Consider the following 12,121-nt stretch of genomic DNA (forward strand, 5'->3'; position numbering starts at 1 on the left):
CCCCCATTAATGTGATTCAGAAGAATATCCATTAGAGCTATCTGTACACCACAAAAATTTAAACTCAGCGTTCATGATGCCTCAGCTCTTTCTTTTTTTTTTTTAAATTAATTTATTTATTTTAGTTGGGGGCTAATTATTTTACAATATTGTGGTGGTTTTTGCCATACATTGACATGAATCAGCCATGGGTTTACATGTGTTCGCCATCCTGAACCCCCCTCCCACCTCCCCCCCCATCCCATCCCTCTGGGTCATCCCATTGCCCCAGCCCTGAGCATTTGTCTCATGCATCGAACCTGGAATGGTGTTCTGTTTCACATATGATAATATACATGTTTCAATGCTATTCTGTCAGAACGTCCCACCTTCACCTTCTCCCTTCTTTCGGCCCTCAAACAATCGACATCATTGAAAGGAAAGAGGAATCCTTCCCAACTCCAACGTGGGTTTTAACATTTTCCATCCGTCCTCAAATATTTTTTGCTGTGTGACCTGACTGAGAGCAGCCTTGAGGCCCACACCCCCACACACCCCACCAGCCATCAGGGATACATATTAAAGTTTGTCTTGACCTAATTCCATTCCAAATTTGAGAGCCTTTTGGTATCTTAGGTGGTTCTGAGTTACCTATAAAAAGTCTCAAGGTTAGATTCTCATTGCAGAGAAATTACTCCTTCCTTAGTTATGATAAAACTCTTTCAATTGGGCCAGTGTCAAATTAGTCACTAACAAGAGTAACTTCTCACCTACCAAATATAGGAATCAATCAGATCTCCTTCCTTCATGCCTGTGAGCAATGCAACCAGACTGCTTGTTCAGATCTTGACTCTACTACTTATTATTAATAGGTGACACCTTGGACAAACCTCTCTAAGCCTCAGTTTCCATATGTGTAAGATAAAAATAATAATGATTCATAATTCATGGGATTATTGTGAGGAGTAGATGAGTGAATATATGCAAAATGCTTAGGACAGTATACCATAAAGTACTCAATAAGTAATATCAGCTGTTATTATCATTACACAACCTTGGTTCAATTTGGTAAAAGGTCTTCATATCTCAAAGTGCTATAAGAAAGCTTGTATCATCCTTAAAGGGCAATAACAAAATCACACCCCCCTCTCCATGCACGCTGGTGACTCAGCTAGTAAAGAATGCGCCTGCAATGAGGGTGATCTGGGTTCGATCCCTGGATTGGGAAGATCCTCTGGAGAAGGGAACAGCTACCCACTCCAATATTCTGTCCTGGAGAATTCTATGGACTGTATAGTCCACGGGGTCACAAAGAGTCGGACATGACTGAGCAACTTTCACTTCCAATATTGATACTTGTAGGCAAGTTACTTCAATAAACATTTCCCCAGAGGTTATTGGTCCTTATGAGCCCAGTGAAGCTTCTTGAGGTAACAGTGAATTCAGGCTTAGTTGTGTCCAACTCTTTGTGACTCCATAGATTGTAGCCTTCCAGGATCCTCTGTCCGTGGAATTCTGCAGGCAAAGAATACTGGATAGGTTGCCATTTCTTCCTCCAGGGGAATCTTCCCAACCCAGGGATTGATCCCATGTTTCCTGTGTTTCCTGCATTGGCAAGGAGATTCTTTACTACTGCACCACCTGAGGTAACAGTAACATTGAGAAATAGAGAAAATTTTTCCTTTCTTTGGATGTTCTTTCCCAGTTCTTTCCCTCTCCCTGACATCTCCATCTGAGTTCAGCCTCCACTAAAACAACTTAGTCTGACCTGGCCAAGGGCTGACCGCTGGAAACAGCTCTCATGTGTGGGAAGAATCACATGGGGTTTTAGTCCTGGACTCTGGTATATCCTTCCCTAGGACGCCAAGTCCAGTCCTATCTAAGTCCCCCTCAGAGTTGCTGCTATTTGCAGCTCTTGAAAACAGACAGCTGGCCACACAGGAGGTTCTGACTGGGTGAAAGGCTTCTGTGGCCTTGGTTTCCAGGAGTTTGAGGGCACATGGTGAGAAATTGAGCTGGGCTTTGTTCTCATTTAAAGGATCAACTTCAGATCCAGCCTTAGCATTAGTTCCAGACAGGGTGGAGTCCCTGTCCTGTCAAATTAGGGAGAAGAGAAATAAATAAAATGAACATTAGGAGAGCAAATATCCCATCTCGGTGTGAGGCTAACTAGAAAAGAGTGGATGTGAAGACAGGGAGATGGTCCAGAACAGAGAAAAATAGGACCAAACTGGGTGGTACCAGTTACAAAAATGAAAAGAAAAAAATAGATGCGTCTTAGTACATTCAGTCTGATTTAAGAAAATACCACACCAGGTGGCTTATAAACAACAAAAACTGCATTGCTCACTGTTCTGGAGGCTGGAAGGCTGAGATCATGGTGATCACATGGCTGGATTCCAGTGAGGGGCCCTCTTCCAGGTCTCAGCCTTCTCATTGCATCCTCGGGTGGTGGAAGGGGCTTGGAAGCTCTGTGGGGTCTTTTTTGTAAGATCACTAATCCCATTACTGAGGACCTCACCCTCATGATTTAATCACTTCCCAAAGACTCCCATCTACTAATACCATCACCTTTGGGGGTTAGGATTATAACACATAAATTTTGTGGTGACACAAACATTCAGACCATAGCAAGATGAAAGAAGGCTCCAAGAAAAAGCAATTTGAAACACGGGTTGACCAGTTGTTTGGGAGGCAGGGGGAGAAGGAAGGCTGAAGAAGGCCCAGGGTTTAAAATCTGGGTGGTTAAAAGAATCTGTGATTAGGAGGAAGGCCCAGGGATAAAGTTGAATGATAAGCTGCTGGTTTGATGACATCCTCCTGTAAAGATCTAGTCAGCAGTAAACGGGGTGAAGAAAACAGCTGAGAACTCAGATTCTGGAGTAATTTGCATCTATTGTGAAGTTATAAGAATGGGTGTGTCCTCTGAGGGAAAGAACATAAAGAGTAAAGAATGAAAAATTGCCATCTAACGCTGAAGAAGCCTCTTGTCTGGGCAGAAAGGAGAATGAGAACTAAAAGGAAACAGAGAAGGAGAAGTTCAATAAAGAAAAAGTATTACTCAGGGTTTTCCAGAGAAATGAAACCAATAGGATGTATACCTATAGAAAGAGAGATTCATTTTAAGGAAATGGTTCTCATCATTATGAATGCAGGTAAATCCAAAATCTGCAGAGTAAGACGCAGGCTAGAGACCTAGGGAAGAGCTGCAGTTCAAGTTCAAAGGCCATCTGAGGGCAGAATTTCTTGCTCAGACCTCAGCCTTTGTTTTCTTAAGGCCTTCAACTGATTGGGTGAGTCCCATCCATATTACAGAGGGCAATCTGCTTTATTCAATTGTCCACCAATTTAAATGTTAATCTGATTTTAAAAACACGCTTACAAAAATATCCAGAATAGTGTTTGACCAAATATACGGGCCCAGCCACGTTGACACATAAAATTAATGATGACCAAAGATGAAGCTGTATCTTTAAGCAGACTGGGGATAGAGTTCTAAGATAGATAATGATGATCAAACACAAGCACTATCTGAGAGGCTGAAGATTTATGAAGGAAAAGTCCAGTGTATTCTGCATCTGTGGATGAATGCTAACCACATTTCTTCCTCCTTTAAGTGTAAGATAGTGGTTAAGAGCATAGTCTTGCAGCTAAAAAAAAATTCTGGGAGCCCATAATGACTTAACCATTACATGCTATGACCCAAATCCCTTTTCCTCTTTGAGCCTCAGTTTTTCAAGGTCTAAAACAGGGATAATTGTATCTATTTCTTAAGATTATTCTGAGTGTTAAATGAGATAATACTCTTCAGTGTCTAGTACATATTAAGTACTTGATGAAGAGTAGAATATCTCATACTTTAATTAACTTAAATCAATTAATTAGATTATTAATAGATTAGTATTGTCATCATGGGGTTTCCCTGGTGGTTCAGCAGTCAAGAATTCGCCTGCCAATGAAGGACACTCGAGTTTGATCCCTGGGTCAGGAAGATAACCCTGGAGAAGGAAATGGCAACCCACTCTAATATTCTTGCCTGAGAAATCCTATGGACAGATGACTCTGGTGGGCTACAGTCCATGGGGTTGCAAAGAGGCAGACACAACTTAGCGACTAAACAACAACAGATTGTCGGCATCTCAGTCATTATTATCTTCATCTATCCAAAATTCTGAGGACACAATTTGGAGTAGAAGGACTAAAGATGAAATGGATTAAAGACTGAAGGAAGCATTAAAGAGGGAATAAGTAAGGAGAAATGTGTGCATGCACTGGATTGCAGTCCCGACATTATACATTGAAACCCTGTCCTGAGACCTGAACTGTTCTGATTCCTTCCCTTTACTCTACAAGCAAGGAAACATCTTCAGTACTAACGTACTGACTTCTTCCAACCCTTAGTGTAGTAACAGTCAGAACTAGAGAATAGACATTTTTCCTCTACTTTGTGCCTTTGTCACCAGATGAGCTAGTTTACGACTCCTACGAGTTAGCCCTTGATTCTGATGCATTTCCTAGAAAGCTGTGAATGAAGGTCATAGTGGGCCACATGACCCCTTCTGAATGAGGAGGGAGCAGGTATGGCACTCAACACAGCACAAGGCAGGAATGGATTCTGACTCTTAACATTTAGCTCAGAGTTCTCTCTCTGACAGTCAAACTGTATTTCCTTCCTTCTTTCAGCCCAGTGGGACAGGGGTTAATGACTTAGTCCAAAAAAAAAAAAAAAAAAGAAAAACAAAGGACTTAAATCCAATTAAAAAGATCTCAGAAACAAGTCAGGCATAAAGAGTGTTCCAGAAACTCTACAATTGAAACTTTTTCATTGACAAATGATCCTGCCATCATTGTAGATAGGGAACAAATCTAATTCCTATAATTCTATATCTTTAACCGAAGCCTGCAGGAGATGCTTTGATGGAAAGAAAGATCAATGGGACTGAAAGGAATATATTCCACTTCATTCCCTCTCTCTCAATTAAATTTCTCACCAGGTACTCTGATAGCTTCCCTCTCCTACCTCTGCCTGAAGCCAATTCTCATTTATTCAACCTTAATGAAGAACACGAAGCCAACAGATTCACTAAATACCTAACCTAGTAAAGACCTCAGCCCTCTCCTGCAAGCAAACCTCTTCCTTTTGGTAGTTTTGTCTTACATTCATCATCCAGAAAAGAAAAAAAAAAAACTGGAAAAAGACCAAAAAGAGACGAGGTAAAGAGGATTGAAAGGCCCAGAGAGTTCACAAATAAGAGAACTTGCTTCAGTGTTATAAAGTGCCAACCACACTCGCTTTGTGCTCAGATTAGACTTTATTTGGCTCTTCTGGGCAAGCACCAACACCCAGATCATTCACTTAGTGCCATAGCCGTGGCCTGCTATGTGACACAAAATGTGATGCTACAGATTGCCAGTATGAAGGCAAGACATCATCCTGGAACTAACATTCCTTGCTCTGTGATCTTGGACAAGTTATCTAATCTCTCTGTGCCTCAGTTTTCTCATCTGTACATGGGCATAGTAATAGACTCTACCTCAGAGGCTGTGATGAGAATCAAATGAGTTATTATGTAAAATGCAGTTTAGTACTATTGTAGAGATACCATTAAAAGAGACCAGGATACTGGAGGATAATTCTGCAAGGACCTTCACTAAGGAAATGATACTTGGAATGAGTCTTTAAAAAGTTGAGTAAGGGTTCAAGGAGAATGGCATATCATTGGAAAGGCCATCCCAGAGGAGAGGCCTGTGTAACAATGGCACAGAAGTGAAAATACACACAAGGCATTGGCTGGTGAGAGGCTGGAGCAGATGAGAACTGGGAGGGTGAAGCTGTGGGTGCCTCAGGGCTTCTATCTCAGGCTCTGATGGGCCAGTGTGTGCCAGGGGCGGTTGTCCAGATGATATATGGCACTCCTGCTACAGGGAGGAAGCAGTCCTTGACTGGGGACAGCAAGAGCATCCCTGAGAGAGGAGCAGAGAGCATCTCCCATCTGCTCCCATCAATTCCCTCAGTGTCTCTTCCCTTGACTTCCCCACAAGTGGGGACACAAAGGATGGAAATGGTATTCGGCCTAGGATGAGACGCTCTCCTAGTTAAATTCAAACAGCGCTAATCCTTGGAAGGTTTCTGAGTGGATGCTTCTGTTCTAGAATTTTTCTTCCCTTTGGTCACCTCTTTCATAAGCAGCAGGACTTCCCTGGTGGCTCAGACGGTAAAGTGTCTGCCTACAATGTGGGAGACCCGGGTTCGATCCCTGGGTCGGGAAGATCCTCTGGAGAAGGAAATGGCAACCCACTCCAGTACTCTTGCCTGGAAAATCCCATGGACAGAGGAGCCGGTGGACTATAGTCCATGTGGTCGCAAAGAGTCGGACATGACTGAGCGACTAAACGTTCTTTCTTTCATAAGCAGCCCCTACCCACAGGCTTCCCTCTGCCCCTCACTTTCCAGAGTCCCCCAGCACTCTGAGGAAGGAGTAGCCCAGGTGAGGCAGAGCTGGGGAGATGACAGGGGGACAGAGGTGAGCTCAGCTGCCACAGGATCTATCCTCTCACAGGAACAGAGAGAGGCAGAGATCAGGGAGAAAGAGGCAGACATAGAGAAGGAGGAGAAAAAGGACACAGAGTCAAAACCACAGAGGGAAAGAGAGCGTGTATCCAACACCTTTTGTGCTCCATCTCACAGTGCCTTGTTGCTCAGCTTTTGCAAAGGTGCAACCTGGGTAGAGGCGGAAGTGGTTTTCTCCCCACCATCACTCTCGGTGGCTCGCTGGCAAATGTGTGCTCTTGTCTCATGATCTTAGGCTCTGCTAGATTAGAAGCCCCAGGTCCCAAGATGGAGACATAGTTGGAGTTCAGCAAGAAGCCATGAGTGCCATATGTGCAATTCACAAGCAGCCTTTCCTGTCACATGCTTCCCAGTCCCCATGCTTCCCAGTCACTGGGAAGTGACCCAGTCCCAGGAATCGCTTCCCCAAATCAACTGCCCACACTCAAGCTCTTGGCTCAGCTCTCCTCTGGGGGAAACCCAGCCTAGGACACACACCTGGGGTAGGGGAGGAGGAGATAGAGAAGAGAACCACAAAGGGAGATACAGAGGGACACAGAGCCAGCAAAATCATAAAGGAGAAAGACAGGAGAAGAAGGGAGAGGATACACACTCCCAGACATCAAAATCCCAGGTCAGTTTCTGGGTCAGAGAGGCAACATCAAGTTTAAAGTGGGAAGGAGAGGCCAGTGAGGGATGTGGGTGGAGAGGGAACACTGTTACAACTGCAGAGAACACGTTAGGATCCAGACCTTTCACCACCCCCATCACCGCACTGCCCAGATTCCACAGCCATGTCTCAGAGCATCTCTGCTGCAGAAGGGACCACGCAGAGCAGCAGAGCCAAGCCTCCTCCAGGGACAGGACTCCTCCTGGAAGGCAGTCTGAAGGGTCAGGGCATAGATGTAGGTGGGGCGAGCCACTTTTCAGGGAGAAATGAAACTCAAGCTTGGGAGACCAAGCCAGCTTCTAGTAGCATAGTCATAAATAGGAGACTGAGTCAGGGACTAGGAGCCAGGCAGAAATAGGAGTAGATCGGGAACTGACGGGACACACCCGTGCACAGGCAGGGACAACTGCCTCTCTCTGGGGCTCCCCTCTGCCTGTGTGTGGGCTCCTTCGTACACAGCGGGGGTCGCTCAGGGTCAGTGACAAGTCACTCCTGCCAGGGTGTTGAGGACCAACAGCTCAGGGCACTACTCCAAAGGTATCAATGCAGTTTCCCTTGAAGTATATTTATCCAACAAATACATTTATTAAGCACCTCCCAGGTGCTAGGATCTGTTCTCAGCACAGCAGGGAACAGATTCCCTGCCTTAAAGGAGCACACAGTCTTGTAGAGGAGACGTGATGTTTTAGCGTATTAATAGATAAATGATTCTGAGAGAATTCCCAGAGGGGTGAGCCTTACCCCCTCTGGCTCAGCTCCTTTCCCTGCACCACGAGTCTCCAGCCATGGCAAGGTGGGAGGGGACGTGAAGTAGCTGCAGACTCAGGGTCTCCTCGGGTTCCCTTTGAGGCACCAATCCAATCCCTCCCTGGGATGGCTCATCCCTGCCTTTCCTGAGTCCACTCACCTCTGGTTCTGACCCCAGCCCCACAGATTTAGCCCCAGGGCTTTCATGTCACACAGTACATGGGCTCCAAGAGGTACTCCAAGCTTATCCTGCCCTTGGGGGTGCTCTGAGCTTTTAGCTCAGGGATGAGTCTCAGGTGCCCCCTGTAGTCTGTAGTCTGGGCTTGTTCCTAGTTCTTTGCTAGAATCAGAGCCCTGTCCTGAGCCCCAGCTCCCTTAGCTGCATACCAAAACCATACCTGTCCCTTGCTCTTCAGGACCTCCAGCTGCCACCTGGAGTCATTCCCCCAAGAGAGGGACCACTGAGAACCACAGTGCTGCCACTGCAGGCTCCAAGTACCATCCCAGGCACCTGGCTGCTCCAGATGCCGCATCTTGCCCCTCAGGGTCACTCTGAGCGGCAAGGCTGGTTTAGATGGTCTCATTTCAGGGAACTTTTCCTCGCTTTTCCCTCCAGCTGCCCCAGCTCACTCCCAGCCTGAGTCATGGCTGAGTATGCACGCATTTGGAGAGCAGCAACACTTCCAGCCAGGAAGTGAATATATATTATCAATACATATATAAGTATGTGTGTGTGGGGGGTGGGTAGTCACTCAGTCTTGTCTGACTCATTGTAGACTGCAGCCCACCAGGCTCCCCTGTACAGGGAATCCTCCGGGCAAGAATACTGGAATAGGTTGCCATTCCCTTCTCCATGGAATCTCCCCGACCCAGGGATCGAACCCTGGTCTCCTGCATTGCAGGCAGATTCTTTACTGTCTGAGTCACCAGGGAACATGTGTGTGTGTGTGTCTGTGTGTGTGTGTGTCTGTGTGTGTACACAGAATTCATATGGGCTTCCCTGGTGGTGCAGCAGTAAACAATCTGCCTGCCAATGAAACAGACCAGGGTTCAATCTCTGAGTCAGGAAGATCTCCTAGAGAAGGAAATGGCAACCCATTCCAGTATTCTTCCCTGGGAAATACCATGGACAAAGGAACCCAGTGGGCTACACACAGCCCATGGAGTCTTAAGAGTCAGACAAGACTTAGCAACTAAACAATAAAACAACATTATATGATGTGACACTGTACAGGAGGTAGTGATCAAGACCATTCCCAAGAAAAAGAAATGTAAAAAGCAAAATGATTGTCTGAGGAGACCTTACAAATAGCTGAGAAAAGAAGAGAAGCTAAAGGCAAAGGAGAAAAGGAAAGATATATCCATTTGAATGCAGAGTTCCAAAGAATAACAAGGGGAGAGAAGAAAGCCTTCCTCAGTGATCAATGCAAAGAAATAGAGGAAAACAGTAGAATGAGAAAGGCTAGAGATCTCTTCAAGAAAATTAGAGACACCAAGGGAACATTTTATTTATTTGGATTTATTGCAAAGATGGGCACAATTAAGGACAGAAACAGTATGAACCTAACAGAAGCAGAAGATATTAAGAAGAAGTGGTAAAAATACACAGAAGAACTATACAAAAAAGATCTTCATGACCCAGATAACCACGATGTGACCACTCACCTAGAGCCAGACATCCTGGAATGTGAAGTCAAGTGGGCCTTAGGAAGCATCACTACAAACAAAGCTAGTGGAGGTGATGCAGTTCCAGTTGAACTATTTCAAATCCTAAACGATGATGCTGTGAAAGTGCTGCACTCAATATGCCAGCAAATTTGGAAAACTCAGCAGTGGCCACAGGACTGGAAAAGGTCAGTTTTCATTCCAATCCCAAAGAAAGTCAATGCCAAAGAATGTTCAAACTACCACATAATTGCATTCATCTCACATGCTAGCAAAGAAATGCTCAAAATTCTCCAAGCCAGGCTTCAACAGTACGTGAACCATGAACTTCCAGATGTTCAAGCTGGATTTAGAAAAGGCAGAGGAAGCAGAGATCAAATTGCCAACATCTGTTGGATCATCAAAAAAGCAAGAGAGTTCCAGAAAAATATCTACTTCTGCTTTATTGATTACGCCAAAGCCTTTGACTGTATAGATCACAAAAAACTGCAGAAAATTCTTCAAGAGATGGGAATACCAGACCACCTGACCTGCCTCCTGAGAACTCTGTACGCAGGTCAAGAAGCAACAGTTAGAACTGGACATGGAACAACAGACTGGTTTCAAATTGGGAAAGGAGTACGTCAAGGCTGTATGTTGTCACCCTGCTTATTTAACTTACATGCAGAGTACATCTTGTGAAATGCCGGGCTGGATAAAGCACAAGCTGGAATCAAGCCTGCCGGGAGAAATATCAATAACTTCAGATATGCAGATGACACCATATTTATGGCAGAAAGTGAAGAACTGAAGAGTCTCTTGATGACAGTGAAAGAGGAGAGTGAAAAAGCTGGCTTAAAACTCAACATTCAAAAAACGAATATCACGGCATCCAGTCCCATCATTTCATGGCAAATAGATGGGGAAACAATGGAAACATTGACAGAGTTTATTTTCTTGGGCTCCAAAATCACTGCAGATAGTAACTGCAGCAATGAAATTAAAAGACACTTGTTCCTTGAAAGAAAAGCTATGACTAACCTAAACAGCATATTAAAAAGCAGAGACATTACTTTGCCAACAAAGGTCCATCTAGTCAAAGCTATGGTTTTTCCAGTGTTCATGTTTGGATGTAAGAGTTGGACCACAAAGAAAGCTGAGCACTGACGAATTGATGCTTTTGAACTGTGGCATTAGAGAAGACTCTTGAGAGTCCCTTGGACTGCAAGTAGATCCAACCAGTCAATCCTAAAGGAAACCAGTGCTGAATATTCACTGGAAGGACTGATGCTGAAGCTGAAGCTCCGATACTTTGGCCACCTGATGCGAAGAGCTTACTCACTAGAAAAGACCTTGATGCTGGGAAAGATTGAAGGCAGGAAGAGAAGGGGACGGCAGAGGATGAGATGGTTGAATGGCATCACTGACTGGATGGACATGAGTTTGAGCAAGTTCCAGGAGTTGATGATTGACAGGAACCCTGGCGTGCTGCAATTCATGGGGTCACAAAGAGTCAGACACAACTGAGTGACTGAACTGAACTGATACAATTATATATATATGTGTATATTTATATATATATGCATATATATATATCTCTCTCTCACAAGATAGAGATATATGAAACGTTTTTCTAATACAGATCCAAGACTTTGTTATGGTTTAAAATTACCCCATTTTCTGTAGTAAAGTCTCCCTCTCTCTCTCTCTCTCACACACACACACACACACACACATGCCATATCTTAAACCTAAGTTGACAGGGTGTGAAACTGCATCTCATTTACTCTATAATGAATCACCTTAATGATACTATTAGAAATAATGCTTTTTCTCTGAGCCACATTTCTTTTTAGTATTTAACATATGTTATTACCACAATTTTCATCTGTTTTTCAGGAATACTCTGCAAAATCTATTTTCCTTGTTGTGAAACTAAACCCAAAGAGCAGGGATCCCTGTCTGTTTTGTTAACAAGTATTTTGAGAGTTCTTTAGGAATGTGTAACTCCACAGAATGGAACATATAGGCCTATGAGATGCCGAAACAATGTCACATCTATAAGGATATCTCTGGGTATAAGCTGAAATTCTCACTATGGGAGCGGTGGAGTTCTACTCTCAGAAGAGTTTGTTAGTTGTCTGAGATAAAAACACTCACAAAGGCGAAGCCAATAATAAAGCAAAGGACCAACAAAATTTTTTTACATCAACTGAGACTCTTTTTGCAACTGAATTAACTAAAACACAACTCAAGATAACACAAGTAAAGAAATGTGTTGAGAGCAGACAGTGGAGGAGTGGGTTCCAATGCACACAAGTCAAGGGACTTAGAGGGAAGTTCTCTCCTTGTCAGCTCTGTTTTCTGCAGTTTGGTAGCCTCATTTTCTCTGACTGAAGAAAGATCTTGGTTCTAGAAAATTCTAGTCATCATCCCAGCAGCATGGACATGGACTCTGACTGGTCCTGTTTCAGTCACACACCCACCCGTGTCCAATCACTGAGTCCTGAAGGATGGAGCACTACAATTGG

At 44.2% G+C, this 12,121-nt stretch overlaps 1 long non-coding RNA gene across 1 annotated transcript in view; it reads left to right on the forward strand.

The window, feature by feature from the left end:
• The first annotated feature begins 1,473 nt into the window (after positions 1-1,473).
• LOC145514740 (uncharacterized) overlaps positions 1,474-12,121 on the forward strand; it is a 44,477-nt gene continuing 33,829 nt past the window's right edge. The window contains exon 1 of the long non-coding RNA XR_014060431.1: positions 1,474-1,625. This is a non-coding gene — a long non-coding RNA (uncharacterized LOC145514740). The remainder of the gene's footprint in view (positions 1,626-12,121) is intronic.

This window comes from Giraffa tippelskirchi, chromosome 7, assembly GCF_054371585.1.
Source record: "Giraffa tippelskirchi isolate mGirTip1 chromosome 7, T2T-mGirTip1v1.2.pri, whole genome shotgun sequence".
Taxonomy (NCBI): domain Eukaryota; kingdom Metazoa; phylum Chordata; class Mammalia; order Artiodactyla; family Giraffidae; genus Giraffa; species Giraffa tippelskirchi.